Source organism: Dromiciops gliroides, chromosome 1, assembly GCF_019393635.1.
Source record: "Dromiciops gliroides isolate mDroGli1 chromosome 1, mDroGli1.pri, whole genome shotgun sequence".
Lineage (NCBI taxonomy): Eukaryota > Metazoa > Chordata > Mammalia > Microbiotheria > Microbiotheriidae > Dromiciops > Dromiciops gliroides.
In genome coordinates this window covers 138,990,768-139,007,601 of record NC_057861.1, presented here as the reverse complement: position 1 = coordinate 139,007,601, position 16,834 = coordinate 138,990,768, and the positions used below count along the sequence as shown (strand labels likewise).

At 40.0% G+C, this 16,834-nt stretch overlaps 1 protein-coding gene across 5 annotated transcripts in view; it reads right to left on the bottom strand.

The window, feature by feature from the left end:
• NCALD (neurocalcin delta) overlaps nucleotides 1-16,834 on the bottom strand; it is a 586,370-nt gene that overhangs the window by 101,854 nt on the left and 467,682 nt on the right. The window contains exon 1 of one of the 5 annotated variants that reach the window (XM_043965598.1): nucleotides 14,272-14,437. The exons of 3 other annotated variants lie outside the window; for them this stretch is intronic. The gene's annotated coding sequence lies outside the window, so the exon portion shown is untranslated. Of the gene's footprint in view, nucleotides 1-14,271; nucleotides 14,438-16,834 lie in introns of those variants that run through there. One more of the 5 variants, XM_043965585.1, reaches the window with a different exon arrangement.

Below are 16,834 nucleotides of genomic sequence, written 5' to 3'. Positions count from 1 at the left end.
TGTAAAATATTATTATGTATTATCTCCATATGGGGATAATAATTGCAACAGCCTCACAGGGTTGTACGGATTCAGTGAGATAACATAGGTAAAGTTCTTTACAAACCTCAATGTCCTACGTGAATGTCAGCCATTATTTTAAATTTAAAAAATTTTTATTTTTGCAGGGCAATGAGGGTTAAGTGACTTGCCCAGGGTCACACAGCTAGTAAGTGTCAAGTTTCTGAGGCTGGATTTGAACTCAGGTCCTCCTGAATCCAGGCCTGGTGCTCTATCCACTGTACCACCTAACTGCCCCCTAATGTCAACCATTATTAAAATGGTAGGGTTGGACTAGTTGATCTTGAATATCTCTTGCCTCTCTACATCTATGATCCTATAATGACTCTCATGGAGACTGAGCTGTTGATCCCAGAATCATTAGGGCTGTGATTTTACCTTCCAAGAAAACCACCCCTCAATCCTATAAGAATATTTATACAAGAAAAAAAACACTTTTAGATATGGCTACTTGGGATGAATGAAGGATAGAGATGGAAAACATGATTAAGGGACACAGCCAAATTGCATAAATGAGATCAAATCCTTCTGCTCATTGCCATTTTTTCCCCTTGTCCATTTTCATCTTTGTAGTATAGGGATAATTAGTTTTAATTTTCTACTTCTTGAAATTTTCATCTTGGCTGCCTGAGCAACTCCAAGTTTCAGAGATGAGAATATATGGTTAAGATCCAGTAGAAGTGGGGGCTTAGAATCACAGAATCTCAATAGTTGGAAGGGATTTACAGTATATCTAGCTTACCACTTATCACAATAAAACCCCCCACAACATACTCAAGGTTGGGCTGGTGCTAGCTCCAACAGGTGACTGTTAACTTTTCTGAGAGAACATTTACACCTCAGCAATGGCAAATGCTAAAAATTGATTGTTCAGTTTAAGAAAGTGATGGAGGAAATTTTAATAAAGCACATTCAACTTGAAAGTGTGTCTTACATACATTTTGTTTTCTGGAGAGCTGGTGGTTAAACACTTACCAGCATACCCCTGAACATACCCAGCAGTTGATGAGTCAGCCTCTGTTTAAAAAGGTCCAGTGTAGGGGTGGGGGTAGGGAGAAAGGTTTGGTAGGAGCCCATAACCTCCTGAGGCTGTCTATTCCCTTCTTGGATAGCTCTGGTTTGGGGGAAGATTTTACTGACAGTAAGTCTAAAATTGTCTCTTTGCAATTTCTACCCCCTGCTCCTGGTTCTGCTCTCTGGGGCCAAGCAAAACAGGACTAATCTTTCTTCCGCATGACAGTCTTTCAGATACTTGAACACAGTCAGCATGGCCCCACTGTCATCTCTTTGGCTGCTTTTATTAATTACAGGGATTCTGCAGGAGAAAGGGGATGCTAGAGAGTTGTTTCCATTTCTGCTTTTAAAACTTTCCCTTGTCATGTAAGAAAAAAAAATCTTTAGGCAGCCTAGGGATTTATGAGTTTATAAAAATGAACACTGGAAGGTCTAGAAAATGCTTTACAAATATCTCAGTTTTATATTCTCAACAACCCTGCGAGGTAGGTACCATTATTATCCCTAATATACAGATGAGGAAGCTGGGCCAGACAGAGGTAGTAAGACTTGCCCACAGTCACACAGTTAGTGTCTTTGAGATTGGATTTGAACTTAGGCCTTCCTGATTCCAAGAATATAGTATACTGTGCCACCTTACCTGCCTCTAATTTAAATAAGACTTTCAGAATTTTAATTTATGCCTTAAGAGGCTATTTTTTTAAAACAATTGTCTTTTATAAGATATTTCTTAATTTTAACAAAGTCAAGGTATTTCTTGCTGGCAGAATAATATTTACTAGACAGATAATGGTTTTTTAGTTCTAGCTGCTTGGTGGTACATTGTCTTGAGTGCTGGACTTGGAGTTAGGAAGATCTGAGTACAAATCCTGCCTCAGACACTTATTAGGTACATGATCCTGGGCAAGTCACTTAATCTCTGTCTGCCTCAGCTTCCTCATTTGTAAAATAGAGATAATAATGGCACCGACCTGCCAGGGTTGTTGTGAGGATCATATTCACCAAATACAAAGTGCTTTGTAAACCTTAAAGAGCACACACACACACACACACACACACATATATATGTATGTATACATATCTATGTATATATATGTATACATATATATACATATATATGTATATGTATGTATACATATCTATGTATACATACATAAAATATATCATATATAAACATATATGTGTGTGTGCGTGTGTACATTCATTCATGTGTGTCTGGGTGTCTGTGTGTAGTAGCAGCCTGGTAGGCCTGAGTGCAGTTAGGGATGCTCTGGCCTTGAGGGGGACACTATGACCATGGAGAAGTACAGCTTGCAGGGGTCAGTTAGGGATGACTCTTTCCTTGGAGAAGCAAAGTAGTGGTTTAACCAGGTAGTGGTTGGTCAAACAGATAACAAAGCAGTCATGTCAGGGACACCCAGAAAGCTGGGCTCCTTAAATTTACAACATGGGCTTATTTTGGAGCCAGTCGTGTTTGCTATGTGATTAGGACCAGGTAGTGATGAAAATCTCAAGTTAGAAATGTGGAATTTTTATTATTCATATATCTAAATAGCTACCACCATCATTTTCAAACTGCTGTAACTTTTCAGTCTTAGCTCTCTCCCTCCACTCCCTTCTTTCCTCTATAAAACTGTCACCTTCTCTTTTGTACTGGGAGTTGAAGTTACACTTCTCTCAGCCATACTGCTATGTCTGTCTGATTAAGGAACATGCCATAAACCTGTATCTCCCCAAGAGCTGAAGTCTAGGCTTCTTCTCCCGGCCATGCCTCTGGGTGCCAAATGGTAAAAACTTTTACTTAAATTTTGATTGGGTGGTGTGGGCAAGTAATTCTTTGAAAGAGGAGTGTTTTCAGAACCAATTTCAAGGTATATGTACATAGATACATATATGTATATATGTGTATATATATATATACACCAACATGTAAATATATATGTGTATAGACACACATATACATGTATAAACCTTATGTAATACCTTATGTGTTATATATAATACAACATATATTATATCATATATAATACCACTATATATATATATATATACACACCTTATATACTTAATATGCAAGCTATTATTAGGATGCCTATTTTGGGGTCACAGTATGTGAATGTCTTTGGGGCATTGGGAAAGAAAAAAAATACCTTTTCCCAAAGGGAATCAGTTGGGCTTTTAGAGATGGAAAGGGGATAAATGTTTTTGAAGATGGACATTGCAGATTTTAATGCCAGCTTGCTTTTCCTCTTCTTTTTTTTTGGTGAGGCAATTGGGGTTAAGCGACTTGCCCAGGGTCACCCAGGTAGTAAGTGTTAAGTGTCTGAGGCCTGATTTGAACTCAGGTCCTCCTGACTCCAGGGCCAGTGCTCTATCCACTGCGTCACCTAGCTGCCCCCAGCTTGCTTTTCAAATTGAAATCTGGGCCATTGCTACACTGGTTGATTCTAAGCTTCCTTCCACCTGCAAAATTCTCTTAGTCTGATGAATCTAATTTGGAAATCCAGCTACTGAGTGGATATTGGGATAACGAAGACCTTGTAGAGCCTAATTTGACTTTTCACAGAAGATTCAGAAGGTGCTTTAGGATGCTACAATGCCTCAGGATTATCTTTATGCACATCAATTAACTACAGGGCCAGCCCCTGAAGAAAAATGTCTCTATCTTTGTTTTCTGGTTCTTTCAGTTGTAGGTAAAAGAGAAATTGCTGAAATATAGGAGGCCTCTGAGCTGAAAAGTCCTTAGAGAGGTCCATCACTTTACAGAGGAAGACCCTGGGATCCAGGGAGATGAATGAATTGCCCATAATTATACAACTAGTTAGTGACAGAGCAGGAACTAGAACATATGGCTGATAATTCCTAGTTCAGCGGACCTTCCACTAGGCCAAGAATATAAATGGAAAAGGCCTTTATAGAATTGCTTTCCAAAAATATCAACTAATTAAAAACAAAAAGGCCACTGGCATAATATTTTTCACCACAGAGACTATGGTGTTGAGGCACTCTAGGGGCACTTAATAAATGCTTGCTAGTTATTGATTGACTGATTGATCATAATGGTTTGGGGCTGTTCTTTAGCTCTTTAAAAACTTGGGATATCTCTATTCAGAACCCCCCCACACACACACATATAACTGTGTGCATCTCTACAGCATGCTGCTTCCATTGCTGTCAACATTCCTACCTCCTTCCCACAAGAAGCTGGGAGCCACCCTGGTTTCTGATGGGTGAATTCTTATTTACACAGAGAGAAGAATGCCTTTAAGTTACTTCCAGACCATCTGCAGATAATGTCATAGTCCTTACTAGCTCCCCCTTTCCATGATGCCTTCCCTTATTTAAATCCTCCTCTTTTCCACCTGCTTCCAGGGGGTGAAGCTTTCACCTAACTGAAATGTGGGCACCATGCAATAAGCTGGCTACCTTCTTCCTCTTCCTTTGGGCCATGGGACCTCAAAGATCAGACTTGGGATTTGGGTCTCTTTGTAGTTCTAGGAGCAGGCAGTGGAAGCCTGGGACCTGGGAGCTTGAGAGTTTCAGCCTTGGCAACACTAGACACAGGATTCCAGGCTGTATATGGCTGCCAGCCCAAGAGGGAAGCCCTGAGAAGCCAGGGTGCCAAGACATGAACTTGGGGGATGGGGTGGGCTAGACATTGAACTTGTAACTTGGCAGGACTATCCTATTTAGGAACTCAGCTAAGCTGTAAATCTAATGCCCCTCTTTTTGGTAGAGATGGAGCTGGTGGGGAATGATTATGTCCCCCAGGTGTTGAGGAGAATTGTTTTTGCTATACTTTTGAGGTAAATGAGAGAGGGAGGGAGGGAGAGAGAGACAGAGAGACACAGATACAGAGAGACACAGAGACATAGAGACAAAGACAGAGGGAGAAAGAGAGAGACAGAGAGATAGAGAGAGAGAGACAGAAAGAGAGAGAGACAGAGAGATGAGAGACAGAGACAGAGAGAAGTTAGGGAGGGAGGAAGGGAATGAGGGAGGGAAAAGGAGGGGAAGGAAGGAAGAAGGAAGGATGGTCAGGAAAGAAAGAAGAAAGGAAAGGAGAGAGGGAAGGAGGGAAAGAAAGAACTTGCTTGAGGACAGGGACTGTCTTCCTCACTTGGATTTATATTGCTTTAAAATGCTTAATAAATTTTCTCTTTCTTTGTCTCTCTGTCTGTCTGTCTCTGTCTCTGTCTGTCTGTCTGTCTCTCTCTCTCTGTTTCTCTCTCTGTCTCTTCTCTCTGTCTCTCTCCTCTCTCTAAATTTACCCATCTATTGATTGAGCTATAATTTCAGCCCTATAATTTCAGGGCTTAAAAACTAAGTTGTCTGAATTTAAATTGAACTTTCTTTAAAAAGAATTGAAAATATAGTTCGCTAAATTCATACTCATCCTCTATTTTTTCATAACACTTCATATGATTTAAAACAGGATGAGAACTTAGAAAACATCTGGTCACAAGAGTCCATTTTATATAAGAGGAAATGAATTTCCCAAGATTTTAAGTGACTTTCCCAAGGTCAAAACAGGTTCTTTGACTTCAAAATCAGTTCTTTTCCCCACTCAGAACTCCCCTACTAGAACTCCCCAATGCTTATTAGGTCACATACAAAATGATTCAGCTTGGCACTTGAAGAGGTGTGGTAAAGTAGAAAGGACAGGTTGGTGAAAGTCAGAATTAAAAGATTCCTCCCAGGACACATGAACTTATTAACAAGCTTTTTAGACTAAAGGTTCACCTTGATTAGGGAGCTGTGACTAGAACCACTTCAAGGCCAGGATAATTGTGAGTAAGCTTAAGGCAGGGAGCTGAGCCTGCCAGTCACCAGACAAAAAAGGAAGAAGCTCCTTGGGTTGGAGATGTCCAATGCTACTGGAAGGAGGTTGGAAGGACACTGGGCAGGGCTGGTTGAGGTTTCACAGAAGCTAAGTTGAAATCGATATGAGTTTTTCTTGTCCAACCACACACTTGACACATAAATCACCCCTCCCACCCCACCCCCAATATTCTGACAAGTAATCATACCCTGTTGGACACTCAACGTTGAGGTAAAATCCACCTTCTTATTCTTCCTCATATGTGGAACTTTACTGTCCCCCCATGTCTGTACTTCCTCCTCGCCTCAGCTCCTTTGGAATCTCTCCTTCCAGGCTCAGTTCAATAGCTACCTTCTCAATATAGTTATTCTTTCCACAATGGGGAAGGGGGATGGTATGGGCACTCCTGAGATCTGTAAAATCCACATAAAGTATTTTGGCTCTCCCTTTGTACCTTAGCAGAAGTCTGAATTATTATGGTATTAAAAGATAAAATATGTCGATATTATACAAGACTATAAATATATTTTATGCATTTCTGAGTTCCTAAATTTTTCCTGTGTCATCCGCTGGCCTCATTCATGCTACCTGCACCTTCTGAAAAACTCCTTACAAAATTTCCCTTTAATTTCTTCTGCTGACCCACAATATATGGAAATTGAGATGGGGAAAGTCATGATGCAGATAGGAATAACTGTAAAGCCTTTACTGGTTCCATTCCTACCTGCCCCCCAGCTGCTGGAGCCCCCCTTCTCCAAATTACCTTTGTTCCTATTCTACACTTATTGTGCCCACATATATACACTTCGTCCCTTTAGTCTGTAAGCTCCTGGAGGTCAAGGATTGTTTCACTCTCATTGTATCTCCATTGCCTGGCACTTAGTAGGTTGTCAGTAAGTGTTTATGGATGGACTAATGGGGATGAGGTGGGGAAAGAACTCACTATTCTGCAGACGATCCCCCCCACCTCACTCCCCCCCCCTTTTTTTTTAAATTTAACAACCTTAATTGTGAGTTATCTCTTTTTTCCTTAAGGTATTACTGTGGATTTAATTAAGCACCTCTCTATAATCCCAATATATCAATTTAAGAGAAGTCAAGAATCTACATCAGCATAAGACAAGATACTTCTCCACAACTATATAAAAGAAAAGCTATTCTCTAGAGATGCTAAGAGGAGGCTCTACTCTGTATCTATCTAAAAAAAAAAAATCCTTACTCTTTATATGTTGTTTGTCGCTGCTCAGATGTTGTGTCTGAGTCTTTGTGACCCCATCTGGGGTTTTCTTCACAAAGGTATTAGAGTGGTTTGCCATTTCATTTCCAGTTTATTTTACATATGAGGAAAATGAGGCAAACAGGGTTAAGTGACTTGTTTAGAGTCACACAGCTAGAAAGTGTCTGAGGACACATTTGAACTAAAATCTTCCCAATTCCAGGCTAGGCACTCAGTCCACTGTGCCAGCTAGCTGCCCTTTAAATTGACATATTTTTTTAAGGTTTTTTTTTTGAGAGGCAATTAGGGGTTAAGTGACTTGCCCAGGGTCACACAGCCAGTAAGTGTTAAGTGTCTGAGGCTAGCTTTGAACTCAGGTCCTCCTGAATTCAGGGCTGGTGCTTTATCCACTGCACCACTTAGCTGCCCCCTTAAATTGACATATGAGAAAGCAAACTTCTAGGTGTTCAGAATTGTGTTTCTTAGGGCTATTGGGCAGACCCAGAAGCACCTCTCTCCAACTTGTAGGTAAAGTAATTTGTAAGTCCGAATTCTAAGTCATGTACTAGTGTTTATTTGTTGCATGATATATGATGATTGGTGGGTTGTTATTCTTTTTTTTTGTCCTTTTTTTAAATTTAAATTAAATTAAATTAAATTTTTTATATATAAGGTATTTTATTTTTTCCATTACATGTAAAGATAGTTCTCAACTTTTGTTTATACAAGCTTTACAATTTCAGATTTTTCTCCCTCCCTCCCCTCCCTGTCCTTTTTATAATACTACCTTTTTGCTTCCTCGTAGCCAGTAATATCTGCAAGTAGGGATTTGGTGTCACCCTATTGAGTTATCCAATGGAGGGATTTTCTTTGGGAGTAGGACATGGGAGAGGGGGAGAAGGGTGACCTCCCAAAAGACACCCCAGGGCCCTCATGTTGGTGAGGTCTCTGACATATGGCTTACAGAAGTACACTGATTACAGAAGAACAATTGATTTCTAAGGTCTGCAAAGTACCTGTTACATCATAATTTCCCTCAATGGAAAGGGAACTGGGCTCATCGCCTGAGGATCTTTAATTCCTTCCTCAGTTACTTTCTTAATTACTGTGGGCCTCAGTTTCCTCAAAGGTTAGATTAGTCTACCTTATAACTCTCAGCCCATGAACTGTGAATTTGAATCCTGGTTCTGCTCTTATCTGTATTATCTTGGTCAAATTCTTTATATTCCCTAGGGCCTCACTTTCATCAGGAGGTTTAGACTAGATGTTCTCTAATGCTCTTCAAGTTCTAGATCTAAGGTTTTCACAGCAATCCTGTGAAGGAAATGCTACAGGTTTTATCACCTCCATTTTACAGATGAAGAAACTGTGGCTGAGAAGATAAGTGACTTACCAAGATTACTTAACACAGCTGGTAAGTGTTAGAGGTGGGATTTGAACTCAGATCTCTCCTGGCTCCAGGACCAAAGCTCTTTCTACAAGGTCACACTTAATCTCATTAAGTGCAGGAGGCCAGGGAGTTAGTTAATAAATAATTGGTGCTGGACTGATTGATAATACCTCAGGCTATGAATATGTTCACCATGTAATCCATCAGCAGCAGCAGGTGTGGTATGACTTTTGTAGGCCCATCTTTTTTCATCTATCTGCAAGGCTGTTGTAAATACCCAGTCATCAGAGTCTAGATTGTGGTTTTAGCAGCATGAATCATCCCAAAGGCTGTGGGAGTCACAGAGCCGAAAGAAGAGCCAAGAAATAGCAAACACAGCGCTTAACATTTATCCCCTGAAGGATGGGAATTAAGCTCATGAAGGCAAGGAAAATCCTGATCACCCTAGAAAATGTCATCCTTGCACCAGAACAAAAAAAATCATGGGGAACATGAAAATTTCCTGGAGTCATCGTGGCAGCCCTTGGAAAATGTGGACTTGTCTCCCATGCAGCAACCTCCAGTCTAGGCATTTCCTACCTGAAAATCCTACTCAACTCTGCTAAAGGCCAAGGTTGGAGGACTGCAAAAATCCTGGTCAGTGTTAAGTGGGTGCTATATCTCCTAGTAAAAAGCTCTTAAAATATATAAATCCTAATAATGACTGAAACTCAAAACAGATAAAAGAGCAGATTGTCTTTAAAGGAAAGAAACTGGACTTTCACTGAGCTCTAACACTTACCAGGTCAGTGAGCACATGCTAAATGCCTACCATGTGTCAGACACAGTGAGTACTAGAAACTAGAAACTGAAATGGAAAAATAGCGATTGTCCTCAAGAAGCTTACATCTGCCTCAGTTTACTCATCCATACAGTGGGAACAATAATCACATCTACTTCATAGGGTTGTTGTGAATAAGTACAAATGGCATATGTAAAGTGTTTCACAAAATTTAAGGTGTTATATAAATGCTAGCTGTTATTGTTATTATTGTTGTTATTAATACCCTGCTGATGGGGTGGCTAGGTGGTGCAGTGGATAAAGCACTGGCCCTGGATTCAGGAGTACCTGAGTTCAAATCCGGCCTCAGACACTTAACACTTACTAGCTGTGTGACCCTGGGCAAGTCACTTAACCCCAATTGCCTCACTTAATTAAAAAAAAATACCCTGCTGATAAGAATAACAATTTTGAGGAAATTTTTTTTTCTAAATTTTCCTCTCTACAGGGGAGAGGCAGAGGGATATAATGTTTAAACATATATATATATATGTATATATGTATATGTGCATATATATACATACACACACACATATATATACACACACATATGTATATATAATATCATTTGGGGAGGGAGAAAACCCTAATACGTAGGGAGATTTTGTATATAATTTTAATATCAGGCACAGATAGGTTCATAATTTTTATTATAGAAAACTCAAGAATTGGTGAGATCATAGATCTATATGAATATTGAATATCAGGCAGAAATGACAGCTGACTTTCCATGGTCCCTTTTAGAAAGAGAGTACATTTCAAAACACACTTTCTAGTTGTTAACTTAAGGTATGCAAGTCAACCCCTCCCCTTTCTAGTTGGCTTTTTAATCACATAATTTTTACTTAAATAGAAATGTATGACACATGCCATTATTAAATGCTCTTCTGCCAATCCTAAATCTTACTCTTTGTCCTGCAAGGCACTAAAAATCAGGATGACAAAAGTCAAGCATTTGAACCCTTTCCCAAATTCCCTCAGCAAGTGGCTCCTTAGATGTGTGTTCCCCAATAAGCAGGTGCACTTTTCTATCCCCAAAGTATTAGACCCATTTTAGGAAATCCTCTCTTGCAATCCCCCAGGGAACTTACCAAGGGGAAGTTGCTAAGCTTCCATTTTCAAATGTTAGGCATCTGGAAGGAGTTGAAATAACAGCTCATACAAATTGTCACAGCTCTAGTTCCACACACTTACATTAAGAAGGGTAAGGCTGATACACCTCAAAGAATGGCTTCACTGCAGACCAACTAGCTGAAAAGTATGCTAGTTAGTTTAAGAAGAAAATTCAAGCTGTTTAATTAAGCTGAGCAAGGTAGGGAAATGAGGTACAATAGCTATGATAATATGATTAAAGCAAATGTTAAGAAACAATCATAGAAAGCAATGGAATTGACCCTAGTTCTGCCCAAACCCTTCCATCCTACTTAGGCTTACCAATAAATGAGGCAAATTATTTTGGAGAGATGTAGAGGAGGGGGTAAGAGTTAGGGTTTGGATTATATGGAAAATTTTCTAAAGTTTTCAATTATCTGCAACTGTGCAGTTCCAACCTCTACTGATATAAATAAATCACAGGCCTGACTTTAATGGATTTCACTGTACTTATCTCTGGGTGTGATGCATGTAAAACCCCTATGAACACTAAGGGCTACTAACCTGTTCAACCAGATGAGTGTGTTATATAAAACTGGGGTATCAGTTAATTTCCTTAGTGCCCATATCTTGTTTTACAGGAATGAAAAGAAGAGGCCTTTCTTATGTTGTCAGTCCAGATCTCATCTACCATGTTGAATTCTTTGTGTAGGTACCCACATCCTTTGAGCAGTTACAGGTACCTTTGTGTATACTATATACAACTACACTTTGATGGAAAGGGGAGGGGTTGACTTGCATACCTTAAGTTAACACTAGCATTGTTCCTATTAATGCCCATCCAACTGGATAGAATTTCCTTCCAGATTACCACAGGTGTATGCAAGCCAGACATGGAGTTTCTTGGCGAGTGCATTTTTTTAATACCTTGTACTCACACAAGTCTGTTTCCAAGCAGAAGTGAGGGAACCCGTTATTATGAACTCTGAGGGTCAAGACGGATCTCGGCAAAGGTGAAAATGTCAGGGTGGTGTATGTAGAAGACAGTTCTATGACTTTTTTTGGCTTTGTCAACATGTAATTCAATTGACTGTACACAAATGTTTAAACCACAACACACTCAAAATTTCCAGAGTAAATCATGTCATTGCCACCAAACCTATCAAAGCAAAGGCTATAGATGACCACTTGTTGAAGATGTCGGTAGATGGTGATCCTGCTTAGGGATGGGTTGGTCAGTATAACTGCTAAGGGTTTTCTAACCACTTAGGACTCTTTCAATTTTGAAATTCTATGATGCTCTGGTTCTGTTATTAGTCAGATGTCTTCTGAAGAACAGTTTGACACCAACTTGATACACCTCTATTTTCATTGTTATAAGAAGAGCTGGGCCAAATGATCTCTCATGGCCCTTTTTAAGCTTTAACGTTCTTATTTTTGACTCAAGAAGGAACCAATAAACGTCTTAGCACAGGGCTGGCCTAACAGAAACAAACTTTCTCACTGATCCATAGGATCTAATAACCAATTTTTCTTACATTCTTATTTTATGCCTCTGAAATCTATATTCCTTCATTATTTTATTATGCCTAAGAGAAGAGAGATGTAGCAACAGTGTCAGAACAATCTGGGATCCCTGGAATTGAGATGAATAAGATTCCCTCATTTAAATCGATCTAAATCCCTGGCTAAACGTCAATTATCACCAAGGCAAACCCTTTTCAATGATGGGATTTTTAAGTGGGTTTTTAGATGACATACTCAACTGTAGTATAACATTTCAATTAACAATATATTTCTAAGGATATTAGGAGTTTAGCCTCCGGTTTATTACATTTATAAAACTAATGAATTCATGTATGTTATCTTTGTAGATATGGCTTGAATATACTGATACGATCTGGCAATTTCAGCATAGGTGAACCGGGTATGGAGTCATTTCGTTCATGTCCGACTTTTCATGACCCAATCTGGAGTTTTCTTGGCAATGATGCTGGAGTGGTTCACCATTTCTTTCTCCAGCTCATTTTACAGATTAGGAAACCGAGGCAAAGAAGGTTAAGTGATTTGCACAGGGTCACACAAGTCATATTTGAACTCACAACAATGAGTTTTCCTGACTTCTGTCTCAGTATGGTCCCAGTACTCTATTCACTGTGCCACCTAGCTGTATATATGTATATTTATGTGTGTATACATATATATTCACGTCAATAAACAATATGTATATGTAGTAGATATTGTACATGTATGTATATACACACACATGCACTTAATGAAAATCATTCTAAATACTGACATTTATTCCATTCATCACTGCAGTTGCAGTGCACCATTAATCTATTCCTCACTACCCAGAATAATTCACTAAAAATCCAGGTAACATATCAGACACAGTGAAATCTGACATTTCACAAAGCATACACAAATAGTTAAGAAGCATTTTCTTTTTACATTAGGAGGCAATTAAATCTCTGCCGACTTTGGAACACAAGAGGCACTTGCCTATGATGCTGTTAAATCAGGTGAAACTGCCAACTGGCACTAAGTTAAAAGGCTTTGGGGTCAGGTGAACACTAAAATCAGAACTTTAAAGAACTCCCAATACCATTTTTTTTTCTTGGAATCACAACCTCCAAAATCATTTACTTGTAGCAAATACAGAACTGCTAAGGAATACCAAGGTCCAAAGGGAAAGAAACAACAGTATTGAGAAAATAAGACTTAAACCACTGATAGACTGTATCATGTGGCTTTTATAAGCTGTTATCACTTCTGCCCCCACCTTCCAAAGGCAATAGTTGGAGGTGGTGTCAAGTACAATCTAGTCTTGAATGGATCAATACATCTGAATTAAAGACGCTACAGTCAGATTTGGATAAGAACTATCCATTTTTTATATAAGTAATGAGTTTTCTGTTTCAATTCCAAGAAGCTTGACCAATTCCTTTGGTAAACGAGTCCCAATGTCACTTTTTTTAAAGAAATGGGAATTTATACCCTAATCTTTTTTTGAAGGTGGTGGGGGGAGATGGCAAGGAGATGTTAAGTTTCATTTTGATATAAAAGGAAAGGAAATGCTTGGGCATCCAGCATCAGCTATATACAGCACCATTTCCTTGGCACAATTATGACTTTAATTTAAAAAAATTAAACAGGAAGCTGTTGACAGTCCTCGGTAAAGGGCACGAACACACACACACAAACACACACACACTCCAGTTTACAGACCAGCTAAGGAACTGATAAAGGCCCTCCCTCCTATTGTCCGAACCTAATGTGCACCGAAAAGGACCTTATTTTAAAAGGAAACACGCACACACAAACTTTTGTTTGTGTTTGGTGTTCCTTTCGCTCTGTTCCCATTGTTGCTAATTATGAACCCTGCAAACGAAAATAGAAACCGAGTTTCAAAGTATCCTCCACTGGCTCTGGCGAGAGAGGGTAGCGGATGGTAAAGTAACGAACGAGAAGCCGTGGCTCTGGCTGCGCCGTAGTTTGAAATCCCAAACAATGTCAGAGAAAGCGACTGCCGGAATGCGGGAGGGGGCGATCCGGCCCAAGTTGGACCAGCTGCTCCCCCGGGGAAGTGTGGTCCTCCGGCAAATGCTGGAGCAGGAAGGATGATTTGACCGGGACCATCTCACCCCACGGAGCTGAGACTCCGAGCCTGCACACATTATTGGCCACTGGAAGCTGGCTCATACTTAAAAAAAGAAAAAAAAGATGATACTCCTTCAATTGCTCATCAAGACAAACTTGCAGCAGCCGGGAGTGGGGTGTGTGTGTGTGTGGGTGAAACATCACCACAGTAAGCTTTAAAAATATCTGGCTAGAATGTAAAGGAAAGTGGTTACCTCACACGGAAGAAATGCAGGACTTTAATAGCCCATGCTCCGGTAACCCCTGGAAAGCAACGGTGGCGGCGGCGGTGGCAGCGGCGGCAACAGCAGCAGCGGCGGCGGCGGTGGCAGCAGCAGAGGCAGCAAGCGGAGATAAGTCCAGCATCCAACAGATTCTCACAAGCCTTTGGCTCGATGGACTAAACCACAGACTCTGCCTCCAGCTGACGTCAAAGTCGCTGTCACATGGCCAGATGAAAGCCAAGAGAGCATTGGTTGTCGTAGCAACCACCGAGCTGCTCTGAAATTATTTCAATAGGTCATCTGTCACTGTGTGTGTGTGTGTGTGTGTGTGTGTGTGTTCGCGCGCGCGATCACGCTCGTTTGCACAGCCATCGCAGACGGCTGCTTCCTGACAACCTGAACGCATAGAAGTCCTAACTCATGGGTTTCTTCTAACTTTTCCCTGTGCAGGACGCAACATGTGTCCCTTTTTAAAACAGAGCAAGAGACTTTCAAAACTTCCAAAGCAAAGATCTCTGTCTTTGTCTCTCTCTGTCTCTGTCTCTCTCTGTCTCTGTGTTTCTGTGTCTCTCTCTGTCTCTGTGTCTCTCTCTGCCTCTGTGTCTCTCTGTGTCTCTCTCTGTCTCTCTCTGTGTCTCTGTCTCTCTCTCTGTGTCTCTGTCTCTCTCTGTCTCTGTCTCTGTCTCTTTCTGTCTCTGTCTCTGTCTCTCTCCCTCAGCAGTGGAGGAACGGAGGCAACAGGGTGTAGTGAATCAGGGAGACTTAGGGGTCTATTCCAGCCTCTGCCACTTAGTACCTTGTGTGATGCTGAGCAAATTACCTTTTCTCTCTGAGCCCGGGTTTCCTCATCCATCATGTGTTAGAGTTGCATGAGATGTCATATAAAGGCTCTTGTGGTTCTAAATTTGTTGTAATAATAATGGCTACCATTTATAGACCCTTTTGAGGGTTTGTAAAGTGCATTACAATAACTATTTCACTCTGATATTCTATGAAAGAAGAAACCTAGGGAAAGAGTGCCCAAAGGGACAGTGAAATTAACCCAAATTGATGTGCTACTGAAATATCAATAATATTAAGAAGAAAGGAATGCAAATTCCCATCTCTTGACAGACAGATGGTAGAAGGAGGTTTCTGTAGCTAGGTGGTACAGTAGGTAGAGCACTAAACTTGGAATTAGGAAGCTCTGAGTTATTCAGCCTCAGACACATTAACTAGGTGTGTCACCATGGACAAATCATTTAATTTCTGTCTACCTCAGTTTCTTCATCTATAAAATGATGATAATAATAGCACCTATCTCCCAAGGTTGGTATACAGAACATATAAGATAACATCCATAAAGCATTTTGCAAACCTTAAAGCATGATCTATTATTGTTATTAAAACTAGGGGGTTGAAGTATTCCAGCTTCAAAGCTATGAACTTATGGTTAAAAAAAAAAAGTTACATGGGAAGATGAAGAAAACTGCAGGTGGCTTGAGATTCTGTTGGTCAGGCTCCAACTAGGAGAAGGAAGTTGGATAATAATGTATTCCTATATTATAAAATGTTTGCTTGAGAATAAAGATAATCACCACACAGTACACGTTCCAAAGTTGTAGTACAAGCTGAACTTTTTTTTAGATAGCCTTGTCAAGAGATAGTCTTTCGAGAATTGTTAGATCTGCAGTATTTGCATTAACTTCATTCACACTGATCCTTCTCATCCAACTCATTCCCCAGCCTCCTCATTTTTCCTACTTATCAGTATTTGGGAATGGGGTGGGAGGAGAGAGAAGGAAAGAGATTCTTTGTGTATGTGTATGCATGTATGTATGTATTCAAAAGATGAAACTGTTGACCCATGCGAAGGACATCTAGTTTAAACATATTTATTAAACACCAACTGTCATACATACACACATACATATATATTATAGATGTGTATTTGTGTTTGTTGGAATTGTTAGGGTAGCTCTGTATTTCTAGAAAATGTTACATTTACAAGTGTTAATCAGGAAAGAGAATTATTTATTACTCCTCAAAAAAGGGCCATAACACCAAATTTATCTGAGCTACACGCAAAATTTATAACTGGAAATTGTTTCATAGCACATATATGTATGTATATGTGTGTGTGTAATCAGATCTCTCTCTTTTCTTTCCTTCTCTGCTCTCTCCTTTGATTCCCTCTCTTTTCCCTCACCCCCAAATTAATTTCCTCCAAACTTGACATATACCCATTTTTCTGAGCAGATCACAGAATTCAGAAGTAGAAGGGACCTGTTGTTGTTGTTCAGTTGTTTTTGACTCTTCATGACCCCATGAACTATACTGTCCATGGAGTTTTCTTGGCAAATTTACTGGAGTGGTTTGCCATTTTCTTCTCCAGTGGATTAAGGCAAACAGATTAAATGATTTGCCCAAGGTTACACAGATAGTAAATGTCTAAGGCCAAATTTGAACTCAGGTCTTCCCGACTCCACACCCATTGCTCTATCCACTGAACTACCTGGCTGCCACAGAAGGAACCTTACAAGTCACCTAAACTCAACCCCCAGATATCTCAGAT